Raw genomic sequence first — 5,321 nt, forward strand, 5'->3', positions numbered from 1 at the left:
TCAACACTCAAGGTAAGAGAGTGGTTAATTAGCAGCAATGTATACAAAGATCCACATGAATTGTATAGCCAATGAGGCTATAGGTGCAATGAAAGGTAGAGACTCCTAAAACACACTTAAAAAATATAATGAGTAAACAATTGTAGTTTATAGTAGAGACTATTTTTAGAGAAATTCTGGACTACATTGAAATATACTGGAAAGTGATTTCCTGTATTGCTTATATTATTCCTATATGTATATATTCCTATATGTATATATATATGCACATAGGAATCTGTAGGAATATATATTGACACATATTCAAAATGTGTAACTGTGGGACTGGAGAGATGGTTTACAGACTAGGAGCATTTGCCGCTCTTCTATAGGATGCAATTTTAATTCAAAACACTCATGTTAACATGGCTTACAACTACCTATAATTTCTGCTTCAGGATACTCAAATCCCTTCTGTGGTCTCTGAAGGTATATCCACATAAATGTCATACACTTTCATCAATATACATATATACAAATAAATTTAAACATTTAGTGGTTAGAGGAATATTTTAGGGGTTAATAGCATTTGTTTTTCTTCCCTATGATCTGATTTCAATTCCTAACATTCACTTGGCATCCCACAAATATCTTGTATCTCCATTTCAGGGGAATCCAATGTCCTGCTTTGGCCCTCAGTGGCATCTGGAGAAAGTGCCACATAGAAATGCATATAGTTAACAAACCAATACACATAAATATATTTTTAAAAGTTAATCTTTTAAAATTCATATTAATATAATCCTGTTTTAGTTTTAGGAAAATGAATGTAGAAAATGATGTGAGGGCTGACAGATGTGATAGATTCAATACAAATATTCCTTCTTCTTTATCTTTGGGAATTTTGAAGCAGGCTCATAAATATAGCTTGAGGTTGTGATATTTCTTGCTCAACTGAAGAGGGCTATAAATTTAGACAGGTATCTGCCTGCCATTCTTAAACATCTGCTATAATCTAACATTTTATTGTGAAATTAATAACTGTGTCATTTATTTTTTAATGTTCTGTAATATATTGCTCTATATTTTAGTTATGAATACTGGATACCAGTAAGAATAAAAAAATAACACTGACATGTGAATATTTACCCCATATTCACAATATTATATGCCAAGTACTGGCCTTAGCTCGGAAATGGGTTCTGAGAAAATGGGTATTTGAGAGCTGTGAAACAAATGACTCCAATTCAAATCATGAGTCTAAGTTGATAGCTTATGTTTTGCTTGAGACAGCTTTCCAGACTGCTCTCTCTGTTTCATTCGAGACAGTTCTCCATGCAATTCTTTCTTGCTATTTTAAAAACTCTCTGTATAGCTGATCTCTGTTGTGGATTGCTGTTTATATGTTCTGCTCCCTCAAGAGTGCCTGTACTCAGGTACAGTCAGGTGAAATCTTAATTGGTCAGATAAGGCTAGAGCTGTTATTGGGCAATGAAAGAAAAGGCAGAGTTGAAAGTTTTAGTGAGGAAAAAGAGAGAGATTGAGAAGAGAGAGTGGGACAGAAGATGGAAGAAGATGGGAGAAGGAGAAGATGGAGCTGACTCACATGGTCTGGAGAAACTCAAGTAGCTAGGGATTACATAGATGGGCCATTTAGTAATGTAGAGGACCTGTGCCCAATTTAGCTATGTAGCTTGCATTTATATTAATTGTGTTTTGTGTTCTTTGTGTGGGTATTTGGGGGTTGAAGATTTACTGTTATAAATATGGTTGTTTATTAAAAGTCTTTGGTGTTATCATTTTACAGGGCTAAGGAGATCAGAGGGGCACATGTCCTGGGAAGTGTGAGCAGCTTGACAGCAGCTAACCACAGGAACCAGGAAAACGCCTCTGATTGGGGCTGGCCACTGGGGGTTGGTAAGACCTCCGATGCTGGCAATTAGCAGGTTTAGCTTGGATGGTTGTTTTATAAAAATACATACTACACACCAAAGCTCAGTCTTTTACTTTACATACCAATTCAGTCTTTACCTCAGGTTCCCTTTTGATTGTCCCATGAATCAGCATCTCATGACCCCAACTCCTTGATTCTTAGGAAAAGACAGCAAGCACAAGTACAGACAATATAATAGCTTGGTGGGACTCCACCATGAAACTACCATTCAAGCTAGGCCTGTACCTAAATTAGCTCTGTTCTAGGCTGACCTTGAACTCAGGAATCGTGCCTTTGTAAGCAGAAACAAAAATCTTAGTTCAATGGGATCTTGCCTTATAATCACCATGCCCTAAATCTCTTTATCTCCCTCCTTAGTATCTTTCTGAGGAGCTGAATCATAGTGCAGCTGCCTCTGTTGACCCTCTGATCTATGATACATCTTATGCAATTGATATTTCATCCTTATTTTGCATAATTGAGAAATAATATATTTTTGACCTCATATTTTCAGCATTCTTTCCCACAGTATTAAGGACTGTCTGGAAGGTCACAATTTTCTACCAGTTTGCTGAGGTATAGACATACCCTTGTCTCTGGACTAATGTTGTCTCTTATTATCATGGAGCATACTATTATACAAACAAGTTTTGTGATAATAACAACCATCAACACACATGGAGGCCCACACTCTGCTGGCTCTGTTCTAGGGGTAGGAAACCATGTCAAACTGTCCCTCATATGGCCGTGCTAGACTCGGCAATTATGTGACATTTTCAGTAATCAGTGTATACTGTAATGTATGCCTGTAAGTACATTGTACAAAACTACTGTACCTACAGACAAGAGTCATTGTCTTCAGAAGGCTGTGAACATTAGTACATTCACTCTTCTGACTACAATTTATCTCTACTTATAAACAGAACTTAGGCACTTATTTATGAAAAGTCAAGTGCAAAACAGGCAGTTGGGAAGTAATAGGTGCCTTGCATAAAGGTGTTTGCTCTGGGGGTTTGACTGGTTGTCCTTTAGCCAAGTGACATGCTTTAGCCATTTAAAAGTCAGTAAGTATGACATGACTAAAGCTATCATAAGCAACAATTATCTTATTTATTAATTCACTCTAGATTCCATTTACTTAATATTATGTTAACGAGTATTTGGCTTTCCTGTATGTGTGTACATCATGTGCATACTTTCTTTCTGCTTAGGGAAGAAGGCATTAGATCTCTTGAAACTGGAGTTACAGATGGCTGTGTCATCATTGTTTGTGCTGGAAACCAAACTGAGGTTTTCAGGAGCAAAAGACACTCTTACATATCTCTTCAGCCTTGTAAACCATGATATTTAATCAGTTTCTTTGTTTTGACATAAAAATATTTTTAAAATTTATACATACTAAGCAAGCTATATTTAGAAATATATATATATATATATATATATATATATACATACATCACGCAACAACACTTTAAAAAGAGGCAATGAATTTGCAACACAGTTTGGGCAGGTATATGGGAAGATTTAGAGGGAGAAAAGGGAAGAAGGAATTGTTCAAGTTATATCATAATTTCAATATTAATATTAAAAATGCTATTCTGTATACTTTTGTCATTAGTAGTTAAGTTATAACCTTAAAAGGGGCAGAAAGACAAGAAAAATTTTCCAGTGCATTATTTTAAGCCATTGCAATTTCTATGCATGGTGATTATTTTAAATACTTAATGGACATTTTAAGTGAGCACTCCTAACATCATGCTTTGTTATTCTATCATATATTGAGTGAATGTCAAGCAGAGCTTGATAACAACAACTCATTTGGCTTTTGGAGTTTCTATAGACACTTTTTTACTACATGTACTTATTTTAAATTACTGCTTGACTATCTGTTAAACAGAAAAAAATAACTCCAAAATAAAAATAAACTGAATAATGCTATCTACCATGTCAACAGTGGCACTTGAACCTCGGTGTTTCTGAAGCTATTTGTGTAGATATATTGTCAGAGAACACTGGGAATCCATCAGTGAAGGAAATGAATTCTCCCTTTCGAGAGTAGAATACCATTCCTTCTACAGTTCATAAGCTTTAAAGAGTGTACAAGCACTACTAATTTGAAGGAGCAGTTTTGATGGCACACCTTTCTATTGCCCTGAGTTACCACAAATTGGGCCAAAAGGGGCTCTTAGTAATCTCATTGGGAGTACTCAGATGTTGAGGAAAGGACAGCTAAGAATTCTTGTTTCTTCTTTATAATCATATACCACCTTCTTGCATATTGGATAATTTTCCCAACACACATATTAAATTATATGCTGTGGTTAGTATTCTGTAAAATGTGTTCATGGCATACTGTAAAAAGGATGTTGTCCAATTCATTCTTGTACAAGCCAAATAGTTAATCACCATTGCTTTGTGACCCACAATGCTCTGCCCATCATTCTATTCTCTATTGGCAGGGTAAAGGGGTCCCAGAGCTGTATTCCATCAAAAATTGATTTATAGACACTGATACTTAAATTTGTGTGATATTCTCATGCCAATAATATCTTTTGAGCCAACAATTAAAGAACAAATTCCATGAAAGTAACTAGCTGGTTGGAAGACTATTTCTGAATGAAAACCCGTAGCCTAATCAATGAACTAATGTCCAAAATAAAATAAATGTTGCTCAGAGAAGGTACTTGGTCATTTTCTGTCACAGACCACTATGGCCTTTTTTAAATTTTTGAAAAAATTCTAAAGACATCCTAATAATACTGTACACAGTCTTTGGGGATATTTCATTTGTAAATCCATTTAATATATACTTTAATTTTCAAATTTCAGTGTGTAGAGAGTAACTACAATAGCTATTACTGTGTAATACCCTGTTCCCTGAGTATGTGGCAGGAAATGTATATTAAAAGCTAGTGAGAAGGCAGTTATGTGGTCACTATAGTACTTAAACTGGACAGTGCAACACAGTTAATAGAAAACATGTGCATATTCCTGAAAAGAACTAATGGATTATAGGTGATATTCTTCCACAGTGTCCCCTTGTAAATGTTCTTAAATGCTAAAATGTTTTAGACTTCCCCAAAAAGCTGAAGAATGTGTTAGCAGGTTATCTGCACAAAGGCAGACATGTACCATAGTAGGTATACCACTGACACACTGTGTGGTTATTGGAGTTACAGTTGCTGTTATGGTGGCAAATGCAGATTCATATTCATATAAAGATTGTTCTAAGATAGGAAAGTATTGGCTCATGCGAAAACTACAGTTACCACTGCAGGATGCTATGGAGATGTGCAAAGGATCCATGCTACTGTAAAGAAAGTAAAGTTTGGGGGCCTGCTGGCTCTAATGTGGCCGCGGTCCATGGGCCCCCTCCCTCCCCGCACCTACCTTCCTCCATGCTCTACCC

General features: G+C 35.9%; 1 pseudogene; it reads left to right on the top strand.

Annotated features, from left to right (window-relative positions):
* Positions 1 to 1,174: 1,174 nt before the first annotated feature.
* The window catches only part of LOC116079265, a 14,113-nt pseudogene continuing 9,966 nt past the window's right edge, over positions 1,175 to 5,321 (top strand).

Source organism: Mastomys coucha, chromosome X, assembly GCF_008632895.1.
Source record: "Mastomys coucha isolate ucsf_1 chromosome X, UCSF_Mcou_1, whole genome shotgun sequence".
Taxonomy (NCBI): Eukaryota; Metazoa; Chordata; class Mammalia; order Rodentia; family Muridae; genus Mastomys; species Mastomys coucha.